The 14,035-nt window shown below is 39.9% G+C and overlaps 1 protein-coding gene across 1 annotated transcript in view; it reads right to left on the reverse strand.

Annotated features, from left to right (window-relative positions):
• Nopchap1 (NOP protein chaperone 1) overlaps positions 1 to 14,035 on the reverse strand; it is a 155,060-nt gene that overhangs the window by 29,991 nt on the left and 111,034 nt on the right. The window lies entirely within an intron of this gene.

Genomic DNA, 14,035 nt, shown 5'->3' on the forward strand with positions numbered 1-14,035 from the left:
CTAGTCATCTATGATAATCATACTTGTAGCCATGTTAGTTTAGTTTTCTAGGTATGTATAGATATATTTCAGACAGATAGGTAGTCTTCAAATACTTCAAAGACCTACAAAATATGGCATTTAAAATATTTTTAAAAAATTTAGACTTTCTGGACAGTGAGACATGTCTGATCCTGGCAGCACTGTTTTACTTCAGAGAGGAGGATGGGCATCAAAGACACTCTATATGGAGTTTATCTTCTTCTTGGCAAAAATAGCCATTTGGGCAAGAAACTGTTCTTGCCTGGACTGCTTGATCGACTGGACATGCAGGACCCATAGAAAGTTGACCACTGAACTTTGCTTGGCAAAATGGTCCTTCAGGTTCCTGCTTCACAGAAAAAACAGTCAGACATTCTACAGGACACAGAGAGAAGTGACTGAGAGACTCTAGGCCTGTGGGCTAAATACAGATGCCCCAACTTTTTTTTTTTTTTTTTTTTTTTTTGGTTTTTCGAGACAGGGTTTCTCTGTGTAGCTTTGCGCCTCTCCTGGAACTCACTTGGTAGCCCAGACTGGCCTCGAACTCACAGAGATCCGCCTGCCTCTGCCTCCCGAGTGCTGGGATTAAAGGCGTGCGCCACCATCGCCCGGCCCAAATGCCCCAACTTTACAAAGAAATGTTAGATGACTGTCTATGCTGCCAGCTGTCTCTGTCTACTCTCGCAAGACTCCCAAAAGTTGCTTGCATACTTCTCCCATTTCTCAGGTAATTTTATATCCTTCTGAGTTATTTGGTGTAGTTGAAGACTAGATAGTTATAATTTTCCTTAATGATAATAAAAGATAAGTTAGCCGGGCGGTGGTGGCGCATGCCTTTAATCCCAGCACTCGGGAGGCAGAGCCAGGCGGATCTCTGTGAGTTCGAGGCCAGCCTGGTCTCCAAAGCGAGTTCCAGGAAAGGCGCAAAGCTACACAGAGAAACCCTGTATCGAAAAAGAAAAAAAAAAAAAAGATAAGTTAGATATAAAACCTTAGTCTCACAAATATAAGATAGGATATTTTTAATTTTGCCAAATACAAACACACTAGTTATTATAAACAGACAAGATATTGTAACTGTAATTCTTGCTTGATAATTGCTTTGTTATCTATAATTTTACTATGTAAAAGTTAAAACTTTCCTTTTTTTAAAAAAAAGGAAAAGTGCTGTGGGATGTTCTGTGTGCTAAATGTGTTGGTCTGATAGGTTAATAAATAAAACACTGATTGGCCAGTAGCCAGACAGGAAGTATAGGCGGGACAAGGAGACAGAAGAATTCTGGAAAGTAGGAAGGCTGAATCAGAGAGACGCTGCCAGACGCTGCCATGACAAGCAACATGTAAAAGATATTGGTAAGCCATAAGCTATGTGACAACTTATAGATTAAAAAAAAATGGGTTAGCACTCGGGAGGCAGAGGCAGGTGGATCTCTGTGAGTTCGAGGCCAGCCTGGTCTCCAAAGCGAGTTCCAGGAAAGGCGCAAAGCTACACAGAGAAACCCTGTCTCGAAAAACCAAAAAAAAAAAAAAAAAAAAAAAAAAATGGGTTAATTTAACATATAAAAACAAGATAGCTAAAAGCCTGAGCCATTAGGCCAAACAGTTTAAAGAATATAAGAGTCTGTGTGTTTATTTTATAAATGGACTACAGGACTGCTGGGGCTTAGCGGGAGCTGCAGAGAAACTCTCCAGCTACAGTTCTCTTTTCTATTTTTTTGTTTTTTGGAAAGGAGAAAATCGTTGCTACTAGTCAGGCACAATTTTTTTGAGATGTAAATCACTGTGGAAAAACAATGAAATCAAACACCCTGGCTAGATCAAAGAGTGTGTGTCTTATTTCACAGTATGTGCAAACTAGGACCTGCAGTGCCTAAATCAGAGAAGACTTCATAACATATGGTTTTCTATGTCTAAGGTTTCAAACTCTTCAGATAAATCATTATTTTATCTACTTCTAATATTTTACTTGTTTGAGGTCAGGCTGACCTTGAACTCACATCAGTGCTCTTGACTCTGTTTCACAAATGATGTTATTCAGTGACCACCATGCCTGGCTCTTTTTCTAACATCTACAATGAATCAGCTATAAAGATCGATGCATATTAACACATGAGGCTTGGATTCCGTGAGACATGACCTCAAAGTTGGGGATAGGGCTATTTAAGATTCTACATGGAAGGGAAGGATAAGGAACCAATGGATAACAGGGAAGGGGGCTCCATCTATGTGGCCATGGAGAAGCCATCATTGATGCTGCTGTACACCTTCCAACACAGCTGCTGTGGGGACATTCTCCCTCCTGACAGTAACTGCTCACCTGGCTAGGTAACTAATCCCAATAAACTCATTGGTTCCTCAGTGTGAACTTGGTAAAGTCACACTTTGATTGGGGAACCTTAAGAAGAGTAGGTAGACATTGTTCTCTACAATTAGAGAAGAATCTCACATCATACACATTCATTCCCACACATAAAATATTTGTCAGCTATTGTGACATGGTACAATTTAAAAATAAATAGAAGAGAGATAAAAATAGGCAATAAAAACAAACAGAAGTTTCCCATCTAATTTTGTTTCATTTGTATTAATTTTAATGAAATCCCCACCCTGAGATGCCAGTTTTTTAAAAATCTATATTCCAAATTGTAAATGATGGGTTGTATAAATAAAATAAAAAGTCACCTCATTTAAAAAAAAGAACAAATGGAATAAATTAACACATTCAGAACCAATGTCTTCTGAAAATTTATCTAAAAGTCATACTGATGAGTATTTCTCTCTGAGGGCACTGGAGAAGATAAGGGGTTAAACTATAATGATATTCAGTAGAATTTCATACAAAAAACAAGGTAAATGTAAATTAACAACCAATAGGTTCTACTTTGTATATGAAACTGCTATGGATATCAATTTGTAAGATGATTTTCCTTGTATCAATCTTTTTCATCAATTGGAAAAGGTGTCTACTCTGCAATTTTGCAAATCTGATCACTAAGGACATACTAGTCATCTTATTAGAATAGCATAGAGGTGCCTTTCTGCTCTCATAGTGCAAAGGATGTTTCACTGAACAAATATAATATCAACACCCATGCATTAGTGCTCAAGTGTGATGCTCTGTCCTGTAAGGCTCACAGGCAATAAAGAAACAATAATGAAACTTAATATTAAGTAACAGAGTCACAAGACTATCCAAATGTTCATGTTTACTCAGGTTCCAGGGTACTTCACAGCCAAATATTAATTCACCAAAAGAAAGAACAGAATATGCCACTTAAGATTACCTTTTCCTGAATGTGATGTGAACACTTGTGGAAATGCTCAATAAGAATCACAAGGCTTTATGTCACTCTTCCTAAGGAATGAAAAAGGGTTAAAAGCATAGGTGAATGAACTGAACAAGGCCCATCATGTGGCTCTGGAGCCAAAATCTTCTGGTCCAATGGGCATAAATCTAAATTGCAGTGAGTGACTGTCTCACTCTATTCTTTCCAAACCTAAAAATTTGTATTAGATTTTTAATGCTATTGATCTGCAAACTTTTAAATAATACAGTTTTAAAATTCTTTGAGATTTTTATACATAGTGTATTTTGATCATATTTCCCTTCATTTCTCCCAGATGGTTCCTGATCCACTCTGCTAATCCCAACATTACTAAATCCATGCCTTTTGTTTTGTTTTAAACCATCTACGTAGGGCAGCACTGCATGCCCATATGCTCATGTGTTAGAGCCATCGCTGAGTTTGCTCAAACTACCTGGCATCAGCACCCTAAAGTAAACTGACTCTTCCTCCTCCAAAAGCCACCCACTGCCACCAGCTTCTCAGTTAGGGGTTTGAGCCAGTGAGCCCCTTTCTCTTCCATACTAGAATGTTCATGGCTTGACCTTGGAGTTCATGAGTGCAGTAGTCCTGTCATGTCCAGAAGATCCTGTTTTATTTCAAGTGTTGTAATATGCCAAAAGAATTTCAGAGATATCAAGTTTTATATAAAATATGATTATGTGTTGGGAGGAATTGTGAAGAAAATGTTAATGTTCTTAATTTGACTTTTTTTTATTATTTAAACTGCTTGGCCATTAGCTCAGGCCTATCATTGTCTAGCTCTTACTCTTATATTGAGCCCATTTTCATTAATCTATAGTTTGCCACGTGGCTCATGGCTCACTGGTACCTTACATCTTCCTTGTCCTAGTGGCGGCTCCAGGTAGTCTCTCCCTCTGCCTTCCTGTTCCCTCAATTCTCCTCTGTTAGTCCCGCCTATACTTCCTATCTGGCTACTGGCCAATCAGTGTTTATTTACATACAGTGATATCCACAGCACTTCCCCTTTTCTTCTTTTTAAAAAAGGAAGGTTTTAACTTTAACATAGTAAAATTACATATAACAAAACAATTATCGAGCAAGAATTAGTTACAATATTAAAGAAGATATCCTATCTATCTTTTATTTGTGTGTTTAAGGTTTTATATCTAACTTATCTTTTATCATAACTAAGGAAAATTGTAACTATCTAGCTTCAACTACATCAAAGACCTCAGAAGGATATATTACCTGAGAAACAGGAGAAGGATGCAAGGAACTTTCAGGAGTCTTGCAGGATAGACAGAGACAGGTGACAGCCTGGACAGTCACCTCATGTTCCTTTGTAAAGTTGGGGCATCTGTCTTCAGCTCACAGGTCTAGAGTCTCTCGGTCATTTTTTTTTCTGTGTCCTGTAGAATGTCTGGCAGTTTTCGCTGCGAAGCAGGAACCTGAAGGCCCATTTTGTCAAGCAAAGTTCAGTGGTCATCTTTCTATGGGTCCTGGAAGTCCAGTCGATCAAGCAGTCCAGGCAAGAACAGTTTCTTGCCCAAATGGCTATTTTTGCCAAGGTGAAGATAAACTCCATATGGAGTGTCTTCGATGCCCATCCTCCTCTCTGAAGTAAATCCGGTGCTGTCAGGAGCAGACATGTCTCACTGTCCAGGAAGTCTAAATTTTTAAAAATATTTTAAGTGCCATATTCTGTAGGACTTTGAAGTATTTGAAGATTACTTATCTATCTGAAATATATTTATGTATACCTAGAAGACTTAACTAACATGGCTGTAAGTATGATTATCATAGATGACTAGTTATTAATCTATTTAATTATCCATTCTAATCTAAACGAGTTACATAAACATAATACCTCAAACAAGAATAGAAATATATATAGAGTATAACAAAATTAAGATTAATTTGACTTATTATACTCACACATGAGTTACAATTAAATGAATCAAGGCAGTACTGTATCATGAATTTGACTGTTGCTTTGTATACTTGAAAATGTTTAAGGTAATTTCTTCTCTCTACATAATTTCTAAAATGCAGAGTAAGAAGCTGAATGCACAAAAAGACCACTGGAAACTGAACTGAGCCTACATCCATACTCTTGATATTTTACAGAGGAACTTTGGGTGACTCTCCAGGCAGCCAGCTGACTCTGTCATTCTAGAGTTTTGGAAGTTGCTTACAATGCATTTCCTATTTACTTAGATAATATTGTATCCTTCTAAGGCCTTTGATGTAGTTGAAGACTAGATAGTTATAGTTATAATTTTTCTTGGTTATACTAAAAGATAAATTAGATATGAAACCTTAAAATCACAAATATAGGGTAAATAGAATATTATCTTTTAATTTGACAAATATAGATGAGATATTACAACTGTTATTCTTGCTTGATAATTGTTCTATTATATGTAATTTTACTATGTTAAAGTTAAAAATTTTCTTTTTAATAAGACAGAAAAGGGGAAAAGCTGTGGGACAATGCTTTTGTACACTGGTTTAATAAAACAATGATTGGCCAGTAGTCAGGCAGGAATTATAGGTGAGGCAAGCAGACTAAAGGAATTCTGGGAATGGTCAGGAGTAACCAGCCACACAGAAAAAGCAAGATGTGAAGGTAGAACTGAGAAAAGGTACCAAGACATGTGGCTAAAGACAAATAAGAATTATGGGTTAATTTAAGTGTAAGAGCTAGTCAGTAATAAGCCTGACCTAATGGCCAAGCAGTTTTAATTAATATAAGCCTCTGTGTGTTTACCTGGGTTTGAGCAGCTGTTAAACCTCAGAACCATGGGAACCGGTAGGACCAAGAAAACTTCAGCTATACCTAAAGGCTTCCATTGTGAACCCAGAGGTTCATAAAAATGTCAACTTGGTGTGAAGTCACTTTTGGGTGAGGTATGAGACAGGGATGTAACAGCTATACCATGTGACATCAGAACATGGACATTCTACTGTATCCTGGAGAGCCCTGGCATTCCATGTGATGTCACCAGTGTTGTGGCAATGACAACTGTCATTGGGGCATTTGTGCAGTCTCTCGTGTTTCACCTACAGACATGCTGACTAGACTGAACAGGATTCTTGGGAGCCAAGATGACGAGCACAGGGAGACCAAAGGGAGGCAGAAGGAAGACAGCCTTCAGTCTCCATGTCACACATCAAGAAATAAATGGTTCTGGGGAAAGCACAGTGAGTCCTGGGAAAGGGATGGGGAGCTTTCTGAAGGAGGAAGGCTTCAGCTGATCCTTCCAGGAGAGGGTCTAAGGGGGTGAGCGTTTCTGAGGAGCTATGGGCCTACCTGGTCCTCTGAGTTCTTAAAGAGCAGACCTAGAATTGAGGATATTCATGGATAGTTTGGCAGAGAGCCAGGGATGGTCAAGGCTGAAGCTGTTCTGTTGAGGACCCTCTGCTTTCACTCTGAAGGAAGCCCAGAGGGACTAAAGAGGTTTCAGTAGCAGCCCTGCAACTCACACACACAGGGTGTCTTCTGTTGTGTGTCACTAATAACAAGGAGAGTAAAGTCCCCTGGCCAGAGCTAGAGGTTCTCACATTTTAAATAACAACCTCTAGCAGGGCAGGAGCCACCAAGTATTGCTGCGTGTCAGTGATCCCTAAGGTTTCTGAGTTCCTGCCCTCTCACTTGCCAGTCATCTTCCTTCTACCTTGAGTGCAAACTGGGACATCACTCTTCCTGTAAGTATTTGTTCTTGGTGTCAGAGGGCTCACCAGTGGATGCCCAGTCCTTAGGTATTTTCAGTCATACCTTTCAATAGTTAATAACAACTTTGCTAACATCATGAAGGCTGGAATGTATTCTGCTGAAGCTTTTGGAAAAAGATTCATCATTACCTGTGTGACTTATCATTTTTCTGACAGGACCCTAATAATCCTCCACCATCCCCATACATTGTAACAGCACCATAGATCTTCTCTGATGAGCTTGTTCACCTCGTGGAACTGATCTTCCTTCCCCATTATCCTGAACTAATTTCTTAGCATCATTTATTTCTCATCTTATTAGTTAGCGATCATCAGGATGAGAAGAGCCATTCCTGGGCACAGTTTGGAAAATGAGTCTTGCCCTTCATACATGATGAACTACTGAATTAGAATGAACTAGATTCTAAGGAATCACAGAGATCTCTGGATTGGAAGGAGGAGGTGCTGAAGGTCTATCCCTGTGTCTCAGGGAAGGCTTCTGGAAAGGGTGGCTTGGCTTTTGTTGAACTGGGGAAGAATTTATTATCAGATAGGTAACAACCATTGGCAGTGACCCTAACAGTTGCTTCTCTGGAAATTCTATTGTATCCCAGAGAGCCCTTGGCATCTTCTGTGAAAACACCAGTTTTGTGGCAATGCCAACTGCCCTTGACTCATTCATTACGTGGTTACAGGGTTCACCAATTGACATGTTGGCAAGACTGAGCACACTGATTGGCAGAGGAAGCCCTGGTTTTCTAAGGAGAAGATGATGCCAAAATTGGACCTTCTCTTAATGAGGTTCAGTAGCTGTAATCATCTGAAGCAATGGGACTCTGCTGCTTCTCTTGGACCCTAAAGAGCAGATCCAAAGTGGAGGATTTCTGATGGGTAGTTGGCAGGGGGACTAGGAATGATCAAGGAGGCAGCTGCTATGCTAGGACCTTTTTCAATTTATTCTGATTGACAAAGAATGTCAAAGAGGGCACAGAATCACCAATGAGACATCAGGTATGATGTTGCTGTACTTCATTCTCAGTGGATATATGTAGGTTTCATAGATATCTGATATAAATACCAGGGAGGGAAACCTTCCATTCATGTACCCAGGTCTGAGACATTCAGTTGCTTTTAGTCATGCACACAGGTTATCAGGGCTGGGATGTGTAAAGCCCTAGGCACTCCAGGACTTTCTTGCATCACATAAGGTATAGGCTGAAAATTCCAAACCAACATGACTGGCCTTGCTTATGACTTTCAGGGACAGTGGGGCTGAGGTAGGGCCTGAGGCATATATCTATACATAGAGATTGGAGACAGACACATGGCTTATGTGCCCCAGCATAAGGATAACTGCTCTGATCTTTGAGTTCTTCTTCCGGATCACCAGGCATACATGTGTTATACAGACACACAGGCAGGCAGAACACCTGCACATATAAAGTAAAAATTAAATGAAAAATTATCAAAACAGAGTAAAAGTACACAATCTTCTCCACATCCCTGTGCTCAGAGCATCCTGTGTTTACCTGACTCTCAGCAGCAATATGGGTAGAGGGAGTGTGGGTTAAGGAAAGTTAACTTCTCCATAGTGTACCAGGTGGTCTCTTCTTACCTTAGTGTTATCTGGGAAACTAAACATAGATGTAATGTAGTATGCCTATATGTATGCATCCACATACATGTGTGTGCTCAATTGTGTGTGTGTGTGTGGTGTGTGTTTGTGTATGTGCATGTGTGTGTATGTACAGGGGTGCAGGAAACCCTCTCCTAAAAACACAATCTTCTAATGAACAGGCACATCAAACACTTGAGGAATATCTTCAGTCCCTGCTGAAGCAGAAGGAGCTGCTCACCCGGCAAAGGGACTTGGCAGTAAAACTGCAGCATCACTTCACTCTGTCCCAGATGAGGTAGGAGCCCAGGCTTCCAGAAGCAGGTAGATCCAAGTGGGTCCATTGTACCTGGATCTCTGTCCTCTTTGAGTTTCTGTTTGATTGGCAATGCTCCCAGCCACAGCCAGGGAAAGAACACCTTGTCGTTACTGGCTCAGTCAACAGGAACTTATGTCCAGGAAGCAATATGCTTTCTCCTTGGTCTTATGGGGATTGTGTCCCCTTCTTCCCTTCTGAGACCTCTAGTATCCTCTGAGTATCTCATCTCTTAGATTAGATCTCCCCACAAATATTCACATGGCATCCAGAAACCTAGAGAGGGTCATTAATCATGAAGGAAAGTGTTTTCTCCTGCAAATTTATTTTCCATCAGGAACATCACATTTAGAGATTAGTGTCTACACTTTGGCCGATTTGCATACAGCAGCCTACTGCTGTTTGCAGGCTCTCTGCAGTGTTTATCAGTTTCTCATGAGAAGATTTACTCTGGTCCGAAACAGAGGAGTTGACAAGTTAATCCCATGCAGGGGTCTGGGCTGTAGGAATCATCAGAGCCTTCTCTGCATTGCTGTGTAGGCTCCACTAGAGGGCAGGCATAGAGTTTTCCAGGAGGTTCACATTCACCTGGTATCTAATCAAGACCAGGTACATCTTCCCTGACCTGTGCCTCAGACCTTGTCATACTGATATTTCTCCAAAATGATGTCTTTGGACTGTTGAAGAAACATGCTGTTTGTTCTAATCCAGCACAGTGTGTATTTTCCAGTTCAACTTCTAGCAGTTTTAAAAAGTTGAGGAAAAGAATCCTGCCCAGGTGACATGCACAGTACATGATATACTGAGGTTCTTTAATGTACTTCAGGATCAAATATGAGCATAATCATTAATTATACGCAGAACTTTAGCTTTATTTCATACTTGATGACTTTCAGAATAAGCTATATCAAAACATGGGGCTTGACATAGGAAGTTATTTGAGTTGATGTATGAATGTGAGGAAGGACACAGATCTTACCCTGAAACTGCTCATAAAATCTAGAAAGGACTTCCTGACAATTTCCTTAAGCAGATCAGAGGCACCACATGTCTCTCCATGGAGGAAACGTGCAGCCTCATATCTGAAGACTGATGAAGGCACACAGAGAGGACATGATCCAAAAGCCCTCACTATTTGCCATTCATCTGCTTGACTCCTATTGCTTTCATTTTGACACACGTTTCATATCATTCCACTTTCCATCAACACTAGAATAAACTCTCAGGTCTACTACATGCTCTAAAAGGCACAGTGCTGGCCCTGAGCAATGGTGCATATCCATAGCTCAATGCCATGCTGCATGGGTTAAATAAATGGGCCCACCAGGAGTTGAGTATCAGGAAAGGCCCCCGAGGTGAGAAGGGTAAGTGTATTGGGAAATATGGGGGAATACATAAAGGCATCATTTTGTGGTATGGAAGGAACTCAGGTGAACATGAAGACTGTAGTCCACTCCAAGGATCAGGACCATAATGAAATCTGGAGTAAGGGCCCATCTGTTCTGGAGCCGTGTGCACCTCTGTCCCTACACGTTGTAGAATTTGGGGACAGAAACCTGATATGAGACCAGATGAGTGTTTGGAAGACTCCCTTTCTTTGGTAGGCTTGTCCTGGTCTCTAGCTGCCTGCAGGGTCAGTAATTCCTCTTGAGATGAACTCCACAGCAGGATTGATGCCCTTCACCATCTCCATGTGCTCCATGGGTCACTCTGACTTGTGCCTGGGATGGTACCCCATCTTTAAACTAAAGAGTGTTCTGGGACTCTAGAGGCTTTAGGCACAAGGGAGATGTTGGTGTGCTTACTCTTCCTGTTGAGGCTTTAGGCACAAGTGACATGTTGGTGTCAAAGACTTTGTTCTTGTCTTTCACACTTGGAAGCCTGGCTAGGGGTGGCATAGACCAGGGAATGAGACCTGTTCAAAGACAATGCAGGCATGTACAGGGGTAACAGCTGCTCTTATACCCTCATACATATCAAACAGTGTGAGTGAGAGATAACTCTTTCCATCTTTTACCCGGATAGATGGAAGCTCATTAGGTTGGGTCCAAAGGGAACTCTCCAAATGAGCATGGTGCCTGGATTGGTTCACAGGGGTCTGGGATTCAGGGTTAGAGCCTCCCCAGGGCAAGAGACAGTGAGGTGGGGATGGATGGCAGCTGATGATGCTGTGTTCATCTTCTTTCATCTCCCCTGTACACTGTGGCTGGGCTTCAATACTATATGCTTTTATATTTAAGTAATTTGATACTGATTAAGTGAAATCCAAAACTTTGTTGTTAATGTATATTTAATGTACCTGACTTTTTAAATTGTAAATTAGAATATTTCCTTAATATTATTTGAAAATATGCACATTTAAGGATTCCTTCTTAAGCAAAGGATAGTCTATGTAATGACACTTAATTCTGAATGAAAGCAATCTTGAACAAAATCTCAGGTCTAATCATTTGGTGGTTTCTTTTTTTCCTTAGGAAGACTTGTGCTGTGAAAGTTTGTACTAGGTGAGTGTTCATGTGTTTCTCTTGGCAATCTCTGTTTTGTTGTCGAGTCCCTAACAAGGAATTTAAGATCGGTAGAACCAAATGATAAGACTCTCCTTTAAAAAAAAAGTACTCTCATATCAAAAACATCGTCTACTAGCACCACCATAATCTGTTTTCCTTATGCTATCTAAGGATATCTTAGAAATTTTTTAATTTGAATGTAATAAGCCCCTATAAGCTCATAGGTAGTGGAATTATTAGGATGTATAGCTTTGTTGGAGAGAGTGTAGCCTTGTTGGAGGATGTATGTTACTGTGGAGGAGTGTTGAGATCTCTTATGCTCATGCCATGCCTAGTGTCTCAGAGCACTTTTTGATGCCTGTGGGATCAAGATGTAGCTTCTTCTCCACTTTCTTTTCCTTCTCGAGCATCATGTCTGCCTGCATGCCTCCATGTCCTGCCATGATCATAATGGACTAAACCTCTGAAACTGTAAGCAACCTGATTAAATGTTTTACTTTTTAATTGTTGCTGCAGTCATGGTGTCCCTTCACAGCAATAGAAACCCTAACTAAAACAGCAGGTATCCAACATAATTACAGAGGACAATGGACTCAAAACAGTTTTACTTTTGGACCACCCTTTGAACATGGATCAGATGCAGAATACATTGTAAGGATTTGCACATTTAGCTGTATTTGTTACAAATGCTTTTAGACCTGTATCGTCTATGTAGATATCATTGCAGAGCAAGCCCAAGGTCAATCAATTCACCTTGCTAAGTGGAAATCTGGGACAGCCATGTGTCATGCAGTGGGTAAGAGCTGATGTGTTGTTCTACGCTGAGTAGCAGCGTGCAGAGTCAGAAATACCTTTCTCTTTGTGTTCTGCCTTTTTATCCTCCTATTACTTCAGACATGATCTTTCACCCATTTAACTAGAACTTTCCCGCATATGAAGTCAGCCCACCCAAATGAACCCCTTCCCATGCTACTCACCCTGGTTACCTCCATGTCTTCAAAGGCTAATGTAATAAATGTTTCCTAAGTCTACACAGAAATATAAACTAGTACATGAATAAATTAACAACTCGACTTCTAGACAACTAGAAGATGTTTTAGATAGAGACCATAGTGGCCGCCACCATCATGGAGTATGATACCTCATGACATATATATATAATACTGCATTACTCAGAAGAGAAAAAAATAAAAATATAGTATTAATATTAAACTACTGAAATGATATGCAGGTATAGAAAAATGAACTGAAGGAAGATTTGATATTCATTTCTAGATACTGATAGCAAAGGTTATTTCTGATATTTATGCTTTTTGAAAGTTTTTTACCTATTTTACATATTTTTATGTAAAAATTTTACATATTTTCTAAAAAGGCAAATGCAGTGTCTCTGTTGTGAATTAAAAAGTTATGCCTTAAAAAAAAATATAACAGGCACTCAGAGTTGAAGGCAGAAAGCTGGCCAATCAGAAAGTTCTGCTGCCTCCTTGGCTGGTGTCTGGGAGTTGGGATTTCAGTTTATCTTTATATTTATAGACACATATTTATGCAATTAGATGTGGTTGTACATATTATGTATACTATATAGATACTTATAAAAACATGCACATAACTATACTCATAGCTCTGCATACAACATGGATACCAAATATATGTGTACCAATACCAAAAGGTTGTTTGTTTCTTTTTATTTTCTTATTATGCCAATTTATTTATTTTTTTTCAGAGTCCATAAATAAAATTTTATTGGACACATTCACACTTATTTGCTTACAACTCAACATATAGCTACTTCCACATTACAGTCACTTGGCTGAGTAGTTGCAGGAGAAATGATATGGTACACAGTTTAAAATACTATCTTTCCCCTGCAGGGTATTATGCGAATTTATTATACATCTAATTTAATTTCAAAGTTTATTTCTATGTGTGTGTGTGCCTGCAAAGGTGGAGACAATTTCATGTTTTTAAATTTATGATTGTGGGCACATGGATGTGTATACTGTGTGAGAACAAGCATGTGTGTATTGTGGCACAAGAATGATGGTGCCCTCATCCTTTATGATGGACTATTGCAGTGGGGTGGGGCATGCTTGATCATGCTGCATTCCGTGCATGGAACTTCCATGCTTCTAGAGCACAGATGTTGTCTAAGATGTTACTAACAATGTGTAGACGATTCAGGATCTTTCTTAGATGGATATCTACAATCTATGTCACACGTTAAGTCCCTAAAATACCATTTGCCACCAAAACATGTAAGTTTTCAGTTTCTCCTTCCTCTTCCACTGCACTTTCAGGTTATAGTAAATCACCACCATCAAGTAAGTCTAAAAACACTTACTGGTCATCCACAACTTGGTGGAGAGAAGAAAATTTTGGGTTCCCAGGATACAATGATGTTGACAGGAAGACTTGCAGGTGGGGTGTTCCTACTGCAACTGTTACCACGGGCCTTGAGGCTGAGACAGCAAAGAGGCATCTCTGCTGGGCAACTGTATAACTTCTCGTCTTCTAGATTCTGCCGCTGCAGACAGGAAAAGGATTTCAAGGT

This window comes from Peromyscus californicus, unplaced genomic scaffold (genome assembly GCF_007827085.1).
Source record: "Peromyscus californicus insignis strain IS unplaced genomic scaffold, ASM782708v3 Scaffold_24__1_contigs__length_46423439, whole genome shotgun sequence".
NCBI lineage: Eukaryota > Metazoa > Chordata > Mammalia > Rodentia > Cricetidae > Peromyscus > Peromyscus californicus.